Source organism: Heterodontus francisci, chromosome 10 (assembly GCF_036365525.1).
Source record: "Heterodontus francisci isolate sHetFra1 chromosome 10, sHetFra1.hap1, whole genome shotgun sequence".
NCBI classification, from domain to species: domain Eukaryota; kingdom Metazoa; phylum Chordata; class Chondrichthyes; order Heterodontiformes; family Heterodontidae; genus Heterodontus; species Heterodontus francisci.
In genome coordinates, this window is record NC_090380.1 from 74,300,124 (window position 1) to 74,322,953 (window position 22,830).

At 45.5% G+C, this 22,830-nt stretch overlaps 1 long non-coding RNA gene across 1 annotated transcript in view; it reads left to right on the forward strand.

Annotated features, from left to right (window-relative positions):
• Nucleotides 1-2,842: 2,842 nt before the first annotated feature.
• LOC137374536 (uncharacterized) overlaps nucleotides 2,843-22,830 on the forward strand; it is a 39,005-nt gene continuing 19,017 nt past the window's right edge. The window contains exons 1-2 of the long non-coding RNA XR_010975842.1: nucleotides 2,843-3,091; nucleotides 10,009-10,061. This is a non-coding gene — a long non-coding RNA (uncharacterized lncRNA). The remainder of the gene's footprint in view (nucleotides 3,092-10,008; nucleotides 10,062-22,830) is intronic.

A 22,830-nucleotide genomic window follows, 5' to 3' on the forward strand; every position in this document is an offset into this window, starting at 1 on the left:
AAGCACTTTTTACATGCAGCACTTGCATATTAAGAGTATTATATAGTCTTATACAAGTATTATAATTTAGATGGTGGGTCCATGGTTATTCATCCGTTTTACAAGAGGTCCTAAAACCAAATATATTTGAGAACCACTGATCCAATAACATCCTAACAGCAGAGCACTCTGCAGATTGAGCAGGAAGGGTCTGCATTTGGGAACTCTGTGGGTGTGTGGCAGCTCATTCTACTGAGTGCTGACTGACCCCAGCCATGACCCAGTTGCTCTTACAGTACGATAATAGGAACATTTCTGAAATCTGCTGATTCAGGGCGATATCGTGCTGACACATAAACTTACTCAACGCAGGGAACAAGTTATGTTCATTTTATATGATACAAAACTGTATTTTAAGGGACTGTCGCTGTTTTCAAGATCAATATTGACTGTTGACTAATTTTTAAATACATTGCAAAAATTGGTTGATGTGAAAAGTATTTTGAACATTTATTATATACACATTCATGTCCCATTGAAATAAAGTATTAATAAAATGACTTATAAACTGCAGGGTATTATTTAACATATTAACTTAATTTGCTATGTACTGTTAGAGTTTTTGGGGTCAGTGAAGGACACAGAAAATAAGGTTTCCAGAGATGCATGAGCATTCCTTCTGATACTAGTCAGTACTGAAGTTTCAAACAGCAAGGGGGTAGGTGGGTGCCTGAGATGCACATGTAGTACTGTGGACGTTCATTAACCCCATGCAAATGAGGGTCCTCCTGACCCATTGGGGAAAAATTGCCCATCTTTGGGATTTCAGGCTGCTTTATACATAATGGATAACTGATGAACCATTATGAACTTTTGTGACCAAACGTCAAAGTTCATTGCAACGTGAGCATCAGATAAAAACAAAATTGTTTTAGATCTTAAAACAAAAGGTTAATAGAAACTATATGGAAGCTTCTGTAGAGGTTGGTGGAGTATTTATATATATATATATATAATATTTATTTATTTTTAAAAATATATTTATATATTTATTTTATATTTATTTATATCCTTTAGTATTTTTAGCAAGTTCACTTATCTGTGAAATAATGTAAGCTTGGAAGTTACATTGTATGATATTAAGCTTAATATATTTGTATCACTATTTCAACAGACAAAATCATGCTTAGTCTGAGAAGTCTGTATTCTGAGCCAGTAATGTGATTTCCATGGAAGATGGATTGAGTGTGGCTTTCAGGCTGATTTAATGTCATAGCCCTTGCTGTTTGCAATACTGCCACTCAGGGAAATTCCCTTTAATGAGCATCATTAGAGCTACCAAGCAAGAAAGGAAATCCCATTTGAGGGTCTCCAGGTTTACAAAAAACAACTAAAACAAATATCATGAGTATTAAAAGGGAGAGATTATTTTGAACAAAAAATAATTCACTAGACTTTCCTTTTCTCTTAAACCAATGTCATTCACTAACATTGGCCTCCAATTTTTCAGAGGGCCAGGAACTGTGTGTGTAAGCCCAGTCATGGGTGGCGCACCGGGAGAGTTCAGGGTATGGAAGCAGGGCCTCATTCAAATAAAAGTTCCCATCTGATACCCAGCCAGATTGATTACCTGGCTGATTGGAGTGGGAATTTGGCAGCTGGAGATTGCAGCTGGGGACCCAGGGAAATAATGCTCGTCAGTCACTGGGAGGTAGTTTCTAGGGTGATGAGGCATGGTGGATTCGGGAGGTTCCAAGGCAATCAGGAGTAGGTTAGGACTTGGGATTCAAAGCAACTGGGGCGAGTTACATAGAAACATCGAAAATAGGAGCAGGAGTAGGCCATTTGGTCCTTCGGGCCTGCTCTACCATTCAAAAAAGATCATGGCTGATTGTCTAATTCAGTACCCTGTTTCCGCTTTCTCCCCATATCCCTTGATCCCTTTGGTATTAAGAAATATATATCTCCTTCTTGAATACCGCCTTCTGCGGTAGAGAATTTCACAGGTTCACCACCCTCTGAGTGAAGAAATTTCTCCTCATCTCGGTTCTAAACGGCATACCCCATATCCTGAGACTGTGACCTCTGGTTCTGGACTCCCCAGCCATTGGGAACATCCTCCCTGCATCTTGAGTTGGCCCAAGTGGAGCGAGGTCAGGACTGGGAGGTCATAACGACTCCTGTGGGGCCCGGGGAGAGCATTCCTATTTCTCCTGGCCAACAAAGGGTTTCAAAAGCAGCAAATTTTAAAAATTTATCCTGGTCTCTTCAGACCAGTCAGCACTTCCTGCCACGGTTGCCGACAGTGCAGAACACACTCTCACGTGAGGTTAAAATTACGTTACCATGCCGTGACTTTGAAATATTAAGTAAGCCCTTGGCTGCCTTTACTGAGTGCCTCATTGATGCCATCATAAAAACCACAGAATCTGGGAACGCAGCAGGTTGGAGGCAGGAGGATAAATTTTCACATTTTAACACCTGCCACACACCATTCTCTCTGTGCACAGGGGATTCAAATCCTGGCCATTTTTATCAAGGGCCACAATCCCACAATGTACAGTCTTGAATGTAGGCTCAGAGACACACAAGACTGCAAATGTGTTGAAAACCAGAGGTGAAGGAGATGCAGGCTGCACGTGGGCAATTAGGAAATGCTCCGCCTTGTTGTATGATCACCTTAAGAATGATGCCCCTTTAAGAACTCAGTATGTTAATGAGCTCAGGATGTAGTCATGTGACTGGAAGCCATAGTCACTTTGCACTGTAACACCCTAGACAAAGGAATTTTGCTCTGTATTGTATATACTAGTTTAACTGTTAATAAACCCTCTAGAAACTGGAATCCACATACCTCATTGTGTTGCTTAAGATAACACAAAGAAACTCTTGACTTGGTGGTAGCTGTGGTGAAATGACAAGATTTAAGCTTGAAGACCACCCGTAAAACAGCAAACAAAATTTAAAAGTAGTACACATAACAGAAGAGAAAATTTGAAGCTACGAGTGAAGAAACCTTAAAACAAGGATCTGAAAAGAGTGAAAGAAAGCTACATAGCTTAGAAGGCTGAGAATCATACAATGGAAACGTGGCTGAGGGGCAAGTGATCGGGTGAGTCATTGTGCTGACGATCCTGGTGAAAAAAGCCATTGAAGAGTTTAAGAAAAATTCATTCATTTTCTAAAGGCTCTGTGTGAGCCTGAAGAAAAAAAAAGGGAAAACCCTGAAAAGCATGTGAACTAAAAAGAAAACAAAGTCCAATAGTAAAAAAAATCATGGAAAACTCTGAACACTGTAGAGTCTCCATTAAAGCAGTCAAGTTGAAAAAATCATTAAACCAGTCAAGCGTGAAGAACATAAATAAACTTTAGCAAAAAAAAACAAAGGGGAAAACCCTTGAACTGCCGATTGAACAGCTGTGTAAATATACAAGCTGAAGTGCTGAAAGCAAAATAAACAGACAGCACTGTCAAGCACCTGTTACACTCCATCAAAGCAGCTAGTCTAAAAAAAGAGAATCTCTTAAAGGGGGAACAGCAAATATGAATAACAAGTTTTAAAACCAGTTTCAAACCACAAATAGAACTGTCATAATAAGTACAGTGCTGAAGGCACACAGAGAGCTGAACAAAGTTAAATATAGAGTAGAAAGCAAAAGAACAGATGAAAGATAGATATCAAATTTCCCAACATGAACTGGAAGGCCATTGATATCTTAATCGAGTTCACAGACCAAATGGTTGTAGAACGAGAGACACAGGTTGTGAAAATACTGAAAGCAGTTGTAAGTGAGGGGTTGTACAGAATCAATACCTCTGGCTTATCTGAAAAGTACCAGAAAGATCCCACAAAGATATGAAAAGTGCTAGAAGATCAGCTTCGGTTAGGAGTGAATTTTAGAATTCATCGCCTAGAATTGATGTCCTACAGGCAACAGCCACAGGAATTAATACATCAATTTGTCAGTAGATGCAGTAGTAAGGCAATGATTGCGATTTTTCAGAAACTGAGCTGTCAGAGTGAATAATGTAGCTGGTGATTGTCTCAACACCAATTGAAGTGTTTCAAAAAGATCTCTTGGGGAAAAAGAAAGGTCACAGCATTGATGCGCTGCTAGAAGATGGCAGGAAATATGAAACCATTGTAGCTGGACAATAGCATTTGCGAGCACTAGATGCAGCCGACAGTATCAGCATGGCAACCAGGTCAAAAAAGATAAGCAAGCTGTGCAGTAAGTGTGTTTTGTCCCACTCACTGCAAAATTGTCCTGCATGTCAAGATCTGTGCAAGGCGTGTGGTGGAAAAGGACACTGGGCCCTTCTATGCCAGAAATCTGGCGCCAAAGGCACAGCCAGAAGTCACAATAGGATGCAAACAAACAGAAGACAGGCACAGCAACATGGTAACAGCAGCAAGGTGAGCACCAGAGACCTGTGTAAACACAAGCCGGTGCACGAAGTCCACAGCGAAATAGACCTGAGACAAGTCTCAGAGTGGAGAGATTCTCAGCCAGAAGATGAGCAGGCATTTCACGAGCAGGTGGAGGGAGTGAATGTTTGTAGATGGGGTGCCAATCAAAGCGGGCTGCTTTGTCCTGGATGGTGTCGAGCTTCTTGAGTGTTGTTGGAGCCGCACCCATTCAGGCAAGTGGAGAGTATTCCATCACACTCCTGACTTGTGCCTTGTAGATGGTGGACAGGCTTTGGGGAGTCAGAAGGTGAGCTACTCGCCTCAGGATTCCTAGCCTCTGACCTGCTCTTGTAGCCACGGTATTTATATGGCTACTCCAGTTCAGTTTCTGGTCAATGGTAACCCCTAGGATGTTGATAGTGGGGGATTCAGCGATGGTAATACTGTTGAATGTCAAGGGGAGATGGTTAGATTCTCTCTTGTTGGACATGGTCATTGCCTGGCACTTGTGTGGCGCGAATGTTACTTGCCACTTATCAGCCCAAGCCTGGATATTGTCCAGGTCTTGCTGCATTTCTACACGGACTGCTTCAGTATCTGAGGAGTCACGAATGGTGCTGAACATTGTGCAATCATCAGCAAACATCCCCACTTCTGCCCTTATGATTGAAGGAAGGTCATTGATGAAGCAGCTGAAGATGGTTGGGTCTGGGACACTACCCTGAGGAACTCCTGCAGTGATGTCCTGAAGCTCAGATGATTGACCTCCAACAACCACAACCATCTTCCTTTGTGCTAGGTATGACTCCAGCCAGCGGAGTGTTTTCCCCCTGACTCCCATTCACCTCAGTTTTGCTAGGGCTCCTTGATGCCATACTCGGTCAAATGCTGCCTTGATGTCAAGGGCAGTCACTCTCACCTCACCTGGCAAACCAATTGCATTCGGATCCAAATGTTTATCCTCAGCACAATCCAATTATGCAAACATAGAGTGTGAAACACTTGCTCTGGTGTTTGGGATCACATAGTTCCACACCTACCTGTTCTGTAAGCAGTTCACTGTGGAAATCGACCACAAACCACTGGAGATGATCTGGCACAAACCATTGACAGGCGCATCACCTTGACTACAGTGACTTAGTGAAAGTACAGGAGTACGACTTCGACGTCAGCTATAAACCGGGTATCAAACTGGTCACCTCGGACAAGCTGAGCAGATTGCCAGACACGCACAAGAATGAAGAAGTCCCACTGGATCTACAAGTAGACCGCATGGACATCGATGTGGAAGATGTGCTCAAAATCGATTTATTGCATTTTGGTCAGCACAAATGTGACCAACTGCAATCAGACACTGAAGGGACTGTGGAGAGTCATCATAGAAGGTTGGCCCGATATGATAATAGAGGTGCCAGAAACCCTCTGATGCTTTTGGCCTTATAGAGATGAACTCGGTATCTCAAAAGCAGTCACCTTCAAAGGAAAGCAAGTGATTGTGCCCAAAGCTCTTTGTCACAACTTCACCAAGGCCATATGAGTATAGAGTGAATGAGACGACTGGCACGAGACACTGTTTATTGACCAGGGATCAACGGTGACATCAAAAAGTTAGTGAGGATGTGCGAGGCAGGCCAGAGCCACCAGCCATAACAACATAAAGAACCTATACTACTTCACAAGATTCCGTCAGTCCCTTGGTCCTAAATTGCCACCGATATATTTTCCATGAATGGAGATGACTTTAGCTTAGTCAATTACTTTTCCAAATTTCCAATTGTCAGACAGATAAAAGAAACTCCAAGTGTGGCGGTCACAGGCACATTAGGTGCTATATTCAGCCTATTCAGTGCACCTGAAGAAATAATTTCTGACAATGGGCCACAGTATACTGGCAAACCTTTCAAGGGTATGTATGCCAAATGGAGCATAAACCATGTGATGTCCTCATCACATTACCCTAGATCTAATGGTCTTGCCAAGCAAATGGTTCTCACAGTTAAATCAAGTGTATCCAGGAAAGTTTTCTGAAGCAGTATGTGGATGGCCCTATTAGAGAAGGGGCTACACTCGACCTCCTCTTAGGAAATGAGGCTGGGCAGGTGGTTGATGTGTCACTTGGGGAGCACTTTGGGACCAGTGACCATTAGCTTCAAGATAGTTATGGAAAAGGATAGGACTGGTCCTCAAGTTAAAGTCCTAAATTGGGGAAAGGCTAATTTCGATGGCATCAGACAGGAACTCTCAAAAGTTGAATGGGAGAGGCTGTTACAGGTAAAGGGACATCTGGCAAGTGGGAGGCTTTTAAAAGTGAGATAGGAAGAGTTCAGGGCCGGCATGTTCCTGTTAGATTGAAGGGCAAGGCTGGCAAGTTTAGGGAACCTTGGTTGATGAGGGATATTGAGGGTCTGGTCAGGACAAAGAAGGAGGCATATGTCAGGTATAGGCAGCTGGGATCAAGCAAGTCCCTCAAGGAGTATAAGGGATGTAGGAGTACACTTAAGAAGGAAATTAGGAGGGCGAAAAGGGGCCATGAGATTTCCCTGGCAGATAAGATAAAGGAGAATCCTAAAAGATTCTATTAGTATATTAAGAGTAAAAGGGTAGCTCGGGAGAGAGTAGGTCCCCTTAAGGATCAGTGTGGGAACCTATGTATGGAGCCACGGGAAATGGGCGAGGTCTTAAATGAATACTTCTCGTCTGTATTTACCGTGGAGAAGGTCATGGAAGCTAGTGAGTTCAAGGGAGGGAACAGCGATATCCTGGAGCATATAAACATTACAAAGGAGGAGGTGTTGGAGGTTTTGAAGCTCATTAAGGTGCATAAATCCCCAGGCCCTGACCAGGTGTATCCTAGGATGCTCTGGGAAGCAAGGGAGGAGATTGCTGGAGCCCTGGCAGAGATGTTTGTAATTTCGTTAGCCACGGGTGAGGTACCGGAAGACTGGAGGATAGCTAATGTTGTGCCTTTATTTAAGAAGGGCAGCAGGGATAAACCAGGGAACTACAGGCCAGTGAGCCTTACATCAGTGGTGGGAAAGTTATTGGAAAGGATTCTGAGAGACAGGATTTATATGCATTTGGAAAGGCAAGGTCTGATTAGGGATAGTCAGCATGGCTTTGTGCGTGGGAAATCATGTCTCACGAATTTGATTGAGTTTTTTGAGGAGGTAACCAAGAGGATTGACGAGGACAAGGTGGTGGACGTTGTCTACATGGACATTAGCGAGGCCTTTAACAAGGTCCTGCATTGTAGGCTGGTCCAGCAGGTTTGAACACATGGGATCCAGGGTGAGCTAGCCAATTGGATACAAAATTGGCTTGGTGATAGGAGGCAGAGGGTGGTAGTGGAGGGTTGTTTTTCAGATTGGAGGCCGATGACCAGTGGTGTGTCACAGGGATCGGTGCTGGGCCCTCTGTTGTTTGTCATATATATTAATGACTTGGATGTGAATGTAGGGGGCATGATTAGCAAGTTTGCAGATGACACCAAAATTGGTGGTATAGTGGACAGTGAAGAAGGTTGTCTAAGGTTACAACAGGATATAGATCAACTGGGAAAGTGGGCAAGGGATTGGCAAATGGAATTTAACGCAGACAAGTGCGAAGTGATGCATTTTGGGAAGTTAAACCAGGGCAGGATATATACAGTGAATGGCAGGGTCCTGGGGAGTGTTGTTGAGCAGAGAGACCTTGGGGTGCAAGTACATAGTTCCCTGAAAGTGGCAACACAGGTAGACAGGGTGGTGAAGAAGGCGTATGGCATGCTTGCCTTCATCGGCCGAGGCATTGAGTACAAGAGTTGGGATGTCATGTTACAGCTGTACATAACATTGGTTAGGCCGCATTTGGAGTACTGTGAGCAGTTCTGGTCGCCGCACTACAGGAAAGATGTGATTAAGCTCGAGAGGGTGCAGAAAAGATTCAAAAGGATGTTACCTGGTTTGGAGGGCTTGAGTTAAAAAGAGAGATTGGATAGGCTGGGTCTGTTTTCCCTGGAGCGAAGGAGGCTGAGAGGGGACATGGTAGAGGTATATAAAATTATGAGAGGCATAGATAGGGTAGATAGCCAGAGTCTGTTTCCCATGGTAGGGGTGACTAAAACTAGAGGGCATAGATTTAAGGTGAGAGGGAGGAGGTTTAAAGGGGATCAAAGGGGTACATTTTTCACACAAAGAATAGTGGGTATCTGGAATGACCTGCCAGAGGATGTGGTGGAGGCAGGAATAGTAGCAACATTTAAGAGGCATCTGGATAGGTACTTGAATGAGCAAGGCATAGAGGGATATGGAATTAATGCAGGCAGGTGGGATTAGTATAGATAGGCATTATGGTCGGCATGGACGCGGTGGGCCGAAGGGCCTGTTTCTAAGCTCTATGACTCTATGACTATGACTTATCCTAAGTGTAGGACAACAAAACAATATTTTCATGCTGCTGTTCTATACCTCAGAGCTACACCTATGGATATGGGCTTATCGTCACCAGCAGAGATCATGTTTGGCAGACAAGTGAGAACGATTTTGCCAAGCCGTCATCTGTCCAAATTCTCCGAGATGCAGGAGACACTGCTCAAAAAACATGGGAGAATGAAGATAATGCATGACCGACATGCAGGGGCAGAACTACCTCAACTATACATAGGACAAAAGGTCAGGATCATACACCCCACAATGAGAACATGGTTACCTGCAGAGGTATCCAAAATATGCAGTGAGCCTCGGTCCTAAGCGGTACAACATCTAGCAGAGCAATGTTGAGGAGGAACCAAAGCCAATGAAGAGAAGTGTGCAATACTCCAATTGTGCACAGTGGACTCAAAAGAGCACACTCTGATGATCAGGATGTGACAGAACATCAGGACAACAACCAACACATTGACAACATGTCTGCAAACCAAAAACAGCCAAGGATGAAATCTACAACCCCAGAAGGTTACACCATAACAAGATCTGGAAGAGTTTTCAAACCACCGCAACAATATATGGACCTTAAGCTTCTGCATTTTTAAATGTCATAATCCCTATCCTTATATTTGTAAATTTTATAATCTCTTTCCCGTATAACTAATTTTGATATTATCCAATGTTATGTGTTTTTACTTGTAGCATACGAGACTTATCTTTGGAGTGATGTCCCTATAAGAACTCAGTATGCTAATGAGCTAAGTACCAGGATGCAGCAATGTGACTCGAAGCCATAGTCAATTGGCACTGTAACACCCTAGACAAAGGCTCTGTAGATAGTTTGTTCTGTATTTTATATACTAGTTTAACTGTTAATAAACCCTCTAGCGATCTTCAAGGAACTGGAATCCAGGTACCTCATTGTGTTGCTTAAGATAACACAAAGAAACTCATGACACACCTAACAGTGATAGGAAGTGGGCCTATGTCTGTACTTCCACACATGGTGAGCTCAATCATATGCTGAACAGTTATTGTCGAGAAACCAGACTCTTCCTAACAGGAAGGAAACAAAACTATGGGACCAAAATCTCCATGAAAATAAAATGCTTTAATAATAGAATCTCTTTGGTAGTTCTATTACTAGGGTAAAATTCCGGGGTAGTGCTATTTACTAATAGCATTTTCTTCCCTTTTTCTTCCCTTTGCCTACAGGGAAACAAGAAGAGGAGAGGTATCGAAAGCAGCAAATCTGCTGAAAACCTGAGGTGAAGGGCAGGCTGGCTGCAGATGGCACATTAAGTACTTCACTGGGTTAAACAGTAAATACTGATGACTTCATTAGAGAACCTGGATTAGATAAGTAATTAGTGGAGATTTTCCTGGCCGGTGCCTCCCAGGCTCAGTGGATCACTTGGGTCGAGGGCATATCAGAAAAACAGGCGGACAGAGTGAAAATTTGTCCAGAAATTGGCCTGATTTTTCCATTAGCTTAAATGGAAGGAAAAACAGGGGGATTCCTTTAAAGGCATGCCCTCTGCCCTTCAAGATTCTTTTATTATTGCTGGGCCTGGGCACCAAGTCAGGAAAATATCTCTACTGCGTTTGAAATATGAGAGCTGTATTGACAAACACAGATAAAACATTACCAAAGTGTCATTCTCCCCTACTGCCACTAAAACTGCCACAACCTGATTACTTGACAACCTGGAAATTCAGGCTGCAATATTTGGTTCTCTAGTGCCCATATTTTCAGCACTATGGGTACCGTTTCAGGTCTAAAATCGCGACAGTGCCCCTCGTGGGCACACTTCTATTGCGGCCACACCAGACACCATTTTGGGCAGGTTGTTATCACGGGCATTAGGAGAGTGCACCAGAAGAATGCAGAGTAGGCAGATCATGACACCAGTCAGCATGTAATGTTGATTTGACTCCATCAATGCCATTTTCAAACTGAAACAGTCCGGCTAAGGGGAGGCAATAGTGTCACTGGACTAGTAACCCAGAGACTTAGGATATTTCTCTGGGGACATGGGTTCAAATTCCACCACAGCAGAAGATGGAATTTGAATTCAATTAATAAATCTGGAATTAAAAGCTAGTCTAATGATTGCCATGAAACCATTATCAATTGTTGTAAAAACCCATCTGGTTCGCGAAAATTCCTTAGGGAAGGAAATCTGCTGTCCTTACCTGGTCTGGCCTACATGTGACTTCAGATCCACAGCAATGTGGCTGACTCTTAAATGGCCGAGCAAGGCACTCAGTTGTATCTAACCGCTACGAAGTCTATAAAACAGAATGAAACCAGACGGACCACCTGGCATCAACCTAGGCGCCGGAAACGACAACGGCAAACTCAGCCCTGTCGACCCTGCAAAGTCCTCCTTACTAACATCTGGGGGCTTGTGCCAAAGTTGGGAGAGCTGTCTCACAGACTAGTCAAGCAACAGCCTGACAGAGTCATACTCACGGAATCATACCTTATAGACAATGTCTCCGGCATTGGGAGGGAGTTGCCCTGGGAGTCCTCAACATCGACTCCAGACCCCATAAAGTCTCATGACATCAGGTCAAACATGGGCAAGGAAACCTCCTGCTGATTACCACCTACTGCCCTCCCTCAGGTGATGAATCAGTACTCCTCCATGTTGATCACCACTTGGAGGAAGCACTGAGGGTGGCAACGGGGCAGAATGTACTCTGGGTGGGGGACTTAGGACATAGCTGCTAGGCTGGGTCTGCGGCAGGTGGTGAGGGAAACAACAAGCGGGAAAAACATACTTGACCTCATCCTCACCAATCTGCCTGCCGCAGATACATCTGTCCATGACAGTATTGGTAGGAGCGACCACTGCACAGCCCTTGTGGAGACGAAGTCCCACCTTCACATTGAGGATACCCTCCATATAGTTGTGTGACACTACCACTGTGCTAAATGGGATAGATTTCGAGCAGATCTAGCAATGCAAAACTGGGCATCCATGAGGCGCAGTGGGCCACCAGCAGAAGCAGAATTGTACTCAACCACAATCTGTAACCTCATTTCCCCCACTCTACCATTACCATCAAGCCAGGAGACCAATCCTGGTTCAATGAAGAGTGCAGGAGGGCATGCCAGGAGCATTACCAGGCATACCTCAAAATGAGGTGTCAACCTGGTGAAGCTACAACACAGGACTACTTGCATGCCTAACTGCGTAAGCAGCATGCGATAGACAGAGCTAAGCGATCCCATAACCAACAGATCAGATCTAAGCTCTGCAGTCCTGCCACATCCAGCCGTGAGTGGCGGTGGACGATTAAACATCTAACTAGAGGAGGTGGCTCCACAAATATCCCCATCCTCAATGATGGGGGAGCCCAGCATATCAGTGCGAAAGATAAGGCTGAAGCATTTGCAACAATCTTCAGCAAGAATTTTATGATTCATCTCGGCCTCCTCTTGAAGTCCCCAGCATCCCAGATGCCAGACTTCAGCCACTTCGATTCACTCCGTGTGATATCAAGGAACGACTGAAAGCACAGGATACTGCAAAGGCTATGGGCCCTGACAATATTCTGGCAATAGTACTGAAGACCTGCACTCCAGAACTTGCCCACCCCTAGCCAAGCTGTTCCAGTACAGCTACAACACTGGCATCTACCCGGCAAGTGGAAAATTGCCCAGGTATGTCCTGTACACAAAAAACATCCACCCCAGCCAATTACCGCCCCATCAGTCTACTCTCAATTATCAGTAAAGTGATGGAAGGTGTCGTCCACAGTGCTATCAAGCAGCACTTGCTTAGCAATAACCTGCTCAGTGACGCTCAGTTTGGGTTCTGCCAGGGCCACTCAGTTCCTGACTCCAATACAGCCTTGGGTCAAACATGGACAAAAGAGTTGAACTCAAGAAGTGAGGTGAGAATGACTGCCCTTGAGATCAAGGCAGCATTTGACCGAGTATGGCATCAAGGAGCCCTAGCAAAACTGAAGTCAATGGGAATCAGGGGTAAAACTCTCTGCTGGTTGGAGTCATACCTAGCGCAAAGGAAGATGGTTGTGGTTGTTGGAGGTCAATCATTTCAGCTCCAGGCCATCACTGCAGGAGTTCCCAAGGGTAGTGTCCTGGGCCCAACCATCTTCAGCTGGTCCATCAATGACCTTTCTTCAATCATAAGGTCAGAAGTGGGGATGTTTGCTGATGATTGCACAATGTTCAGCACCATTCACGACTCCTCAGATACTGAAGTAGTCCGTGTAGAAATGCAGCAAGACCTGGACAATATCCAGGCTTGGGCTGATAAGCAACAAGTAACATTTGCGCCACACAGTGCCAGGCAATGACCATCTCCAACAAGAGAGAATCTAACCATTTCCCCTTGATATTCAATGGTATTATGATTGCTGAATCCCCCACAATCAACATCCTAGGGGTTACCATTGACCAGAAACTGAACTGCAGTAGCCATATAAATACGGTGGCTACAACAGCAGGTCAAAGGCGAGGAATCCTGTGGCGAGTAATTCACCACCTGACTCCCCAAAGCCTGTCCACCATCTACAATAAAGGCCTCTGACACTTCCCTTCCCTTCCTCGACTTCTCTGTCTCCATCTCTGGGGATAGGTTGTCTACCAATATCCATTATAAGCCCACTGACTCCCACAGCTACCTCGACTACACTTCTTCACACCCTACCTCCTGTAAGGACTCCATTCCATTCTCCCAGTTTCTCCGTCTCCGACGCATCTGCTCTGATGATGCTACCTTCCATGACGGTGCTTCTGATATGACCTCCTTTTTCCTCAACCGAGGATTTCCCCCCACTGTGGTTGACAGGGCCCTCAACCGTGTCCGACCCATTCCCCGCACCTCTACCCTCACCCCTTCCCCTCCCTCCCAGAACCGTGACAGGGTTCCCCTTGTCCTCACTTTTCATCCCACCAGCCTCCATATCCAAAGGATCATCCTCCGCCATTTTCGCCACCTCCAGCGTGATGCCACTACCAGTCGCATCTTCCCCTCCCTTCCCCTGTCAGCATTCCGAAGGGATCGTTCCCTCCGCGACACCCTGGTCCACTCCTCCATTACCCCCACCACCTCGTCCCCGTCCCAGGGCACCTTCCCTTGCAATCGTAGGAGGTGTAATACCTGCCCATTTACCTCCTCTCTCCTCACTATCCCAGGCCCCAAACACTCCTTTCAGGTGAAGCAGCGATTTACTTGTACTTCTTTCAATGTAGTATACTGTATTCGCTGCTCACAGTGTGGTCTCCTCTACATTGGGGAGACCAAGCGCAGACTGGGTGACCGCTTTGCGGAACATCTCCGCTCAGTCCGCAAGCAGGACCCTGAGCTTCCGGTTGCTTGCCATTTCAACACTCCCCCCTGCTCTCATGCTCACATCTCTGTCCTGGGATTGCTGCAGTGTTCCAGTGAACATCAACGCAAGCTCGAGGAACAGCATCTCATCTACCGATTAGGCACACTACAGCCTGCCGGACTGAACATTGAGTTCAATAATTTCAGAGCATGACAGCCCCCCACTTTACTTTCATTTTTAGTCATTTTTAGTTATTTTTTCTTCCTTTTTTTTTACATTCCTTTTTACATTTTTTACAATCTTTTTTTGCATTTATTTCATTTCATCTTAGTTTGTTCAGTTTGCTTACCCACTGTTTTTTTCAGGTTGTTTTTCTTCAGGTTTGCACTTGCTGCTGTTCAATATTCAGTATATTCACACCTAATCTGTACTAATGCTTTGTCTTTCAACACACCATTAACATATTGTTTGCCTTTGCTCCGTGACCTTTTGGTCAGCTATGTGGCCTGGTCCAATCTGCACCTTCTCCTTTGTTATCTCTTGCCCAACCCCCACCTCACTTGTTTATAATCTGTGACTTTTCTAATATTTGTCAGTTCCGAAGAAGGGTCGCTGACCCGAAACGTTAACTCTGCTTCTCTTTCCACAGATGCTGCCAGACCTGCTGAGTGATTCCAGCATTTCTTGTTTTTGTTTCAGATTTCCAGCATCCGCAGTATTTTGCTTTTACAATAAAGGCCTGCTTGGGTCTGCAGAAAAAAACCCAACCCGAGCCTGACAGAACCACATCAGACCTGAGCCCGACCTTGCTCGAGTCCATCCATTTCTCCCCGCGCCCGACTCAACCCGACCATCAGTTAACTTACATTCCGTTTTTCACTTTGTTGCTGATCTGCACAAGCTTAAAATAACTGTAACAAAACCACCTTTCTAGTCCAAAAATTAAATTAACATTGGAGCCACTTGCCTGCGATAGAGCGTGTCCGACCCAGCCTAACCTGAGCCCAAATGCCAGACCCAGAGGTGCAACCCGACCCGACCCGACCCCGACACATGTTGTCGGGTCCCGTTGGGTTCGTGTTGGATAGCTGGCCTTTAATCTACAAGGCACAAGTCAGGAGTGTGATGGAATACTCTCCACTTGCCTGGATGGGTGCAGCTCCAACAACGCTCCAGATGCTCGACACCATCCAGCGCAAAGCAGCCCACTTGATTGGCACCCCATCCACAAATATTCACTCCCTCCATCACTGACACACAGTGGCAGCAGTGTGTACCATCTACAAGATGCACTGCAGTTACGCACCAAGGCTCCTTAGACAGCACCTTCCAAACCCGCGAACTCTACCAACTAGAAGGATAAGGGCAGCAGACATATGGGAACACCACCACCTGCAAGTTCCCCTCCAAGTCACACACCATCCTGACTTGGAACTATATCACCATTCCTTCACTGTCGCTGGGTCAGAATCCTGGAACTCTCTTCCTAACAGCACTGTGGGTGTACCTACCTCACATGGACTGCAGTGGTTCAAGAAGGTGGCTCACCACCACCTTCTCAAGGGCAATTAGGGATGGGCAATAAATGCTGGCCTAGCCGGCGACACCCATATCCCATGAGTGAATAAAATAAAGCTAACATGCTCTGTTAACTTTGCAAAGCTAAACATACATTCAGCAGCAGGAAGCACCCCTCCCCCCACCAGAGCTATTTAAAGGGATCATTAACCACTTTCAGGTTAGTTGCTGATTGATTTCTACTGGCTGTTGCTATGTTAGTAGAAGTTTTTGGTGGTTTGTACTGCTTGTTAAAATTGGTGGGGAAAGGTGTGGCACATGGTGAATGACTTCTGCTCTCATCACTTGCTCCTAGTCATGGTGCTGTAGTTTCTATCCCCCTTGGCCTGCAGCGAGAATGATCAAACACGACACAGAAGAGGACAAGCTGCCCGAAGAGGGTAAAGGGGAAGGGAAGAAGGGCCCTCAGCAGCAGGTCATATCTACTCAGTGGTGAGGGAGAAATTCTTGTATTTCAACTTCAGCCAGGAACGCTGGGCTGGATTTTATGCTGTCCCCCATGGTGAGTATGGAAACAGGGAAAGAATTTAATTGGGCAGGATGGTGGAGGGTGGGGACACTACCACCTTCCCACCTGCACCCAATTAAGTCCATGGCTGGAAGGCCCGTAGACAACCTTCCTGCCCTGTCGCCAATTGTGGCCCCTAACTGGGCAATCAATGTCCAATTAAGGGCGTCCTCCTGCTGCCGCCGGTATTAACCCAGTGGCGGGCGGGCAGGCAGGCATATTGCCAAGCAAGAAGCACACCAAGCAAATCAGTGCGGGTTGCTTGCTGGCGTCTGGTGGGGGGGGGGGGGGGGTCCTCATTCAAAGGCACTCAGTGCCTGATCGAGGGACCCAGCATCAGTAAGGGGTGGGGGCCCAATGAGAGCTATCCCCCTGCCCTTACTGCTGACTCCCCTACACCCCTCTCCCCCACAACTTCCACCCTGTGAAACCCCTCCTGCCAGCTCACCTGTGGCCTGGATCCATGGAGGATCCTGGGCCTTGGTGGGTGCATTACCATCAACGGCCACCGCCTCCACAGGGACACTGCTGAGTAAAAGAGCTGCTGGCCTCTGGTTGGCCGGCAGCTCTCAATGGGAAGGACTTCTGTCCCCGGGGTCCTTAATTCGGGGGAAGGCCCGCTGCTGCCCAGTTAAGTGCCTGATTGGTGGTGGACCTTCCTGCAAAAAGGTGGCGGGGGGGCTCTCGTCGACTCTTAGGCTGGTGGGCGAGAACCTCATCGCCTCCTTTAAATACTGCCCAGTATGTGCGCTGTCTCCATTTCACTGAGGAGGTGCCCATTGAAATCTGCCACCTGTTGCAAGCAGACCTGCAACCTCAGAGCAGAGTGAGTTCTGCATTGCAAGTGGCTGTAAACGTGATCACAGCCTTCAACTTCTTTGTGTCTGGCTCCTTCCAGATTAGAGCAGGCAACATCTCCAGCATCTTGCAGTTCGCCATCCACTGTTATATAAAGGAGGTAACTGACTCTCTGTATGCAAGCAGAGAGGAATACATTGCATTCTCTCACTTTCCTGAGAGAAGCAGGAAAAGTGAGCATGCACTATTGCCAGGATAGCAGGCTTTCCCATGGTGCAAAGTGCCATTGACTACACACATGTTGCTTTGCAGGTGCCATGTGTAAGATACTATGACCATGGAGGGAATGGTTAGCTTAGTTCGCTAGACAGCTAGAGTGTGATGTAGAAAGACATCAACAGTGCAAGTTCAATCCCTGTACTGACTGTCGTAGTTCATGGAGGTCTGTCTCCTTGCCTTGCCCCATGCTTGAGGTATGGTGCCCCTCAAGCTATACATTATTAACTGTTGCTTATGGTTCTTTGGGACTACGGCTAGAACAACTGCAACCATGGCTCCACTCCCTCAATGTGCCCATGCCCAGCACATCATGTAGGTCAACGTCCAGTATCATATCAGCAGTCATGATACCTTTATTCTGCATCACTGTGCTGTAGTATCAGCTTTTGAGCCACGATGACAAACCAGAGGGCGGCTGCTGGGTGACAACTGCTATCCACTGCCCACCCAGTTTCTGACTCCAGTGCACAACCCATGCAGACGTGGGCAACATTCGTCATAGCAGAACCACATCGTCACATGAAAAGTCATTGAGCAGACCATTGGAGTACTTAAGCAATGCTTCTGTTTTATGCATTGCACTGAAGGAACTCTGCAGTACTCTGCAGAGCACATGTCATAATTCATCATGGTGGCCTGCATACTTCACAACCTTGCCATCATGAGGGCACAGGCCTTGCCTACATGGTTGGCAGCTGAGGAGGAGGAGGTGGAGGAAGTGAAGTGAACTCACTCCCTAACAACACTGTGAGTGTACCTACACCATATGGACTGCAGTAGTTCAAGGAGGCAGCTCACCACCACCTTCTCAAGGACAATTAGAGATGGGCAGTAAATACTGGCTTTGTTCACATCCCAGGAATTAATAAAAAAAGGAAGGAGGAAGTGGAGGAAGCAGAGGAAGTGGGGAAGAAGAGGAGGAAACCAACACACCTCCTTTCTGGCTAGGCTGTCCATGATTGGCTCATCTAACCATGGTTCCAGTGAATGCAGTCCCAATTCACCAACAATCCTACCTTATCTTTCCTCTGTTACTGACCATCAGAGCATCCTCTTGGCCATAGTACTAAAATTAAAGCCACCACAAATCAAACCATCCAATATGCTATACAAAAGTGATCTATTCACCCTGTGCATTCCTTTAGCGCCTGTCTTCAGTGGGCCTTTGCCTGTCCTAGTGCTCTGACGCAGTGCTAGCCCAGTGGCTGTGACATGGATGGTGGAAGGCTGCTGACTTTCAATGGGTGAGACTGCAGATGGCCGTGCAGGATGACCTTGAGCAGCTCTGGCCCTAGAAAGCTCAGCTTTGGACTGCAACATCTCGGCATGGGTGACAACAGTCTGGGCTTGCTGGCTGAGAGGCAACAGCAGAGGGCACTGGCCGAGTGACAGTGGTGGGAGCATGGATGCTGTCATCCAGAGAGAGGACAGCAGGTTCATGCACCACGGAAACACTGCCACTACCCTCAGGGTGGCGCCTCAGCATTCCTGGTAAACTATTGGAAGACAGATTGCTGGACTGCTGTGAAAGCCCAAAGGCCTGTTTGAGCACTGGGTATCCACACCCAAGCAGCAATCTGAGCTTGCCTGATCTTAGTCTGAGCTTCAACTGTGGCACTCAGACATTGGGTGGCTTCTGCTTGTGCTGAAATGGAAACTGAGACATCAGACGCTGCATCATGGTTGTGTCCACAAGTATGGTAATGGAGATGGCCACCACTTCTGCATTGGAAATGATGGGCTCTAATCTCTGCTCAAAACCATGTGTAATGTTGGTGCCGGACTCCTCCATGCTTTTTGACAGTGACCACAGTCTTTCTGGCAAGCGCACCAATGCACGAAGCATTTCTGTGTGCATATACATCAGTCTTTTTCTGTAGGCCGCCCCATCAAAGTCCTCGTCTGACTCCTCTGCAGCAGAGCTCATTTGTGACCACACCCTCCGGCAATCAAGCACCTCTGCTACCCATGTCCCCTACTCTGGTTGCAGGCAACTCATGCCTGGTGACTCACCATGTGCCGCTCCCTCCTCTAAGCTATCCTCTAAAATACACCCATTGTCAGTTTCTGAGCTGTTGAGTACAAGTGTAAGAGTAAATGATGGTGTTTCTTCATCATCAGTCTCTTCCTCCTCGTTCAAATCTCTCTCCTACACCACTGCCTGACCAGGTGGCAGTTCTTGGGTATCTGAAAGGAGGAAGACACAAGGGTAGGGTTGTGGTGAGGGGAAGGGGAAAGCAAGAGCTACACGCTTACACCATCTGCAGCTTATAAATCAGAAGAGATTGTGGGATGATGGGGAAGTGGGATTTGAGAAGGATTGGGCATGGACATATTGTAATCTTCGATGCCTTCAGCTCTATCGACGGCTTCGATCTCAGTCACGGCCGCTCCAATGATGGTGTGCATTATCTCCTCCACTGATTGTGTTGCTATCTGTGAGTGTGGTGCAATCTGTTTGGGTAATATCCCTGTCCCGGTGAATAGCTGAGACGTGGGTGTGAGGCGTGCAGCAGTACTAACTGTGTGAGGGTGAAGTGAAGCTATGAATGTGAGGTTTGAGTTGTGAGTGATAGAGACTGTTGGTAGGCAAGTGTAGGGGGTGGTGGTGTATTGAGCAGTGTGTGAGGATCGTGGTTTATTTATAAGGATATGGCATTTGAAGATGTATTCATTGACCTTTAGCACAGGTACATAGGACTTAGGAGCAGGAGTAGGCCATTCAGCCCTTCGAGCCTACTCTGCCATTCGATAAGATCATGGCTGATCTGGTTGTAGTCTCAACTCCACTTTCTTGTCTGCCCCCCCATAATACTTGTCTTCCTTGTCTATTAAAAATCAATCTAATTCAGCCTTAAATAAATTCAATGACCCAGCCTCCACTGCTTTCTGGAGAAGAGAATTCCAGAGACTAACAACCCTCTGAGAGAAAAAAAATTCTCCTCATCTCTGTCTTAAACTGTGTCTCCTAGTTCCAGTCTCTCCCACAAGAGGAAACATCCTCCCGGTATCCACTCTATCAAGTCCCCTCTGGATGTTTTATGTTTCTGTAAGATAAACTTTCATTCTTCTAAACTCCAATGGGTATAGGCCCAACCTGTTCAACCTTTCTTCATAAGATAAGCCTTTCACCCCCGGAATTAGTCAAGTGAAACCTCTCTGAACTGCTTCAAATGCAATTATGTCCTTTTTCAAATAAGGAGACCAAAACTGTACACAGTATTCCAGATCTGGTCTCGCCAATGCCCTGTACAGCTGTAGCAAAACTTCCCTACTTTTATATTCCATTCCCCTTGCAATAAACACCAATATTCTATTTGCCTTCCCAATCACTTGTTGTACCTGCATACTAACTTTTTGTGAGTACATAACCCATCTGGTTTACTAATGTCCTTTAGGGAAGGATATCTGACATCCTTACCTAGTCTGGCCTACATGTGACTCCAGACCCACAGCAATGTGGTTAACTCTTAACTGCCCCCTGAAATGGCCTAGCGAGCCATTCAGTTGTCAAGGTCTAATAGGGATGGACATAAAATTCTGGCCTGGCTGGCGATGCCCACATCACATGAAAGAATAAAAAAAAAGTAGCAGGATACCTAGGTCCCTCTGTACCACCAAGTTCTGCAATCCCTCTCCACTTAAATAGCATACTGCACCCCACTAGTTACAGCTTACAAACCTGAAAAAGATCCATTTATCCCAACTCTCTGCTTCCTGTTAGCTAACCAATCCTTTATCCATGCTAATATGTTATCCCCTACACCATGTGCTCTTATAGAGAGATACAGCACTGAAACAGGCCTTTCGGCCCAGCGAGTCTGTGCCGACCATCAACCACTCATTTGTACTAATCCTACATTAATCCCATATTCCCTACATCATCCCCACCTTCCCTCAATTCTCTTATTTTGTGTAGTAACCTTTGATGTGGCACCTTATCAAATGCCTTTTGGAAATCGAAGTATACCACATCTACAGGTTTTCCTTTATCCGCGTTGCTTGTTACTTTCTCAAAGAACTCTAATAAGTTAGTTAAACACGATTTCCCTTTCACAAAACCATGTTGACTCTGTCTGATACCATTATGATTTTCTAACTATCCTGTTATAACCTCCTTAAAAATAGATTCTAGCATTTTCCCTATGACAGATGTTAGGCTAATTGGCCTATAGTTTCCGGCTTTCTGTCTTCCTCCTTTCTTGAATAAAGGTGTTACATTAACTATTTTCCAATCCGCTGGGACCTTTCCAGATTATAAGGAATTTTGGAAGATTATAACCAATGCCTCCACTATCTCTGCAGTCACTTCTTTTAAGACCCTAGGATGCAGGCCATCTGGTCCAGGGGACTTGTTAGCCTTTAGGTCTAATAGTTTTCCCAGCACCTTTTCCCTAGTGATGGTGATTGTTTTAAACTCCTCCCTCCCTTTCACCTTTTGATTTTCAAGTATCTTTGGGAATTTTTCTATGTCTTCCACAGTGAAGACAGATACCTGTTCAACCTCTCTGCCATTTCCTTGTTTTCCATTATAAGTTCCTCAGACTCACTCTCTAGAAGACTAACACTAGCTTTACTTTCTCTTTTTCTATTTAAATACGGTAGAAACAGTTACTATCTGTTTTTATATTACTAGCTAGCTTTCTCTCATACACTACTTCCTCCCTCTTTATTTTTTTTAGTCATTCTTAGCTGGTTCTTAAAATCTGTAGTACAGAGTATACAGGAAGAAATCTGACCCACCACTAATCTTTGCAGATTTGTACTGTGTTTCTTTCAATTTGATACCATCCTTAACTTTTTTATTTAGCCACGGATGATGAATCCTTCTCAAAGAGTCTTTCTTTCTCACTGGGATAAATCTTTGCTGATAGTCATTAAATATCTCCTTAAAAGTCTACCACTACATCTCTACTGTCCTACCTTTTAACCTAGTTTCCCAGTTCACTTTACAATTCACTCACAATCACAGTTCACTCACAATCTGCCTTCATACCCTTTAATTACTTTTATTTAGGTTTAAAACACTAGTTTTAGACCCAGACTTTTCCCCGTCAAACTGAAAGTGAAAGTCTATCATGTTATGATCACTGTCACCCAGAGTCTCCTTTACCTTGAGGTCATTGATTAATCCTGTCTCATTGCGCATTACCAGGTCTAAAATAGCCTGCTCTCTGGTTGGGTCTAGAATGTACTGTTCTAAGAAATTGTCTCAAATACACTCTATGAACTCATTTTCCAGGCTACCTTTGCCAATCTGATTCACCCAATCTACATGTAAATTAAAGTCACCCATGATTATTGTGGTACCTTTCTTACACGCCCCATTTATTTCTTCCTGTACACTCTGTCCTGCAGTGTAACAACTGTTCAGGGGCTTATAAACTACCCCCACAACTGACCTCTTACCTTTCCCATTTCTTAACACTCATGTGATGTCAATGAACGTCTCTTAGCACTACTCCCAGTTCCTCGAGGCTAGATGGCTGACATTGATGGTGACAGTTATCTGCTCCCACTGCTTTTGCAATGTCTGTCTGGAGGGCATCCTGGGCCCCCGTGTA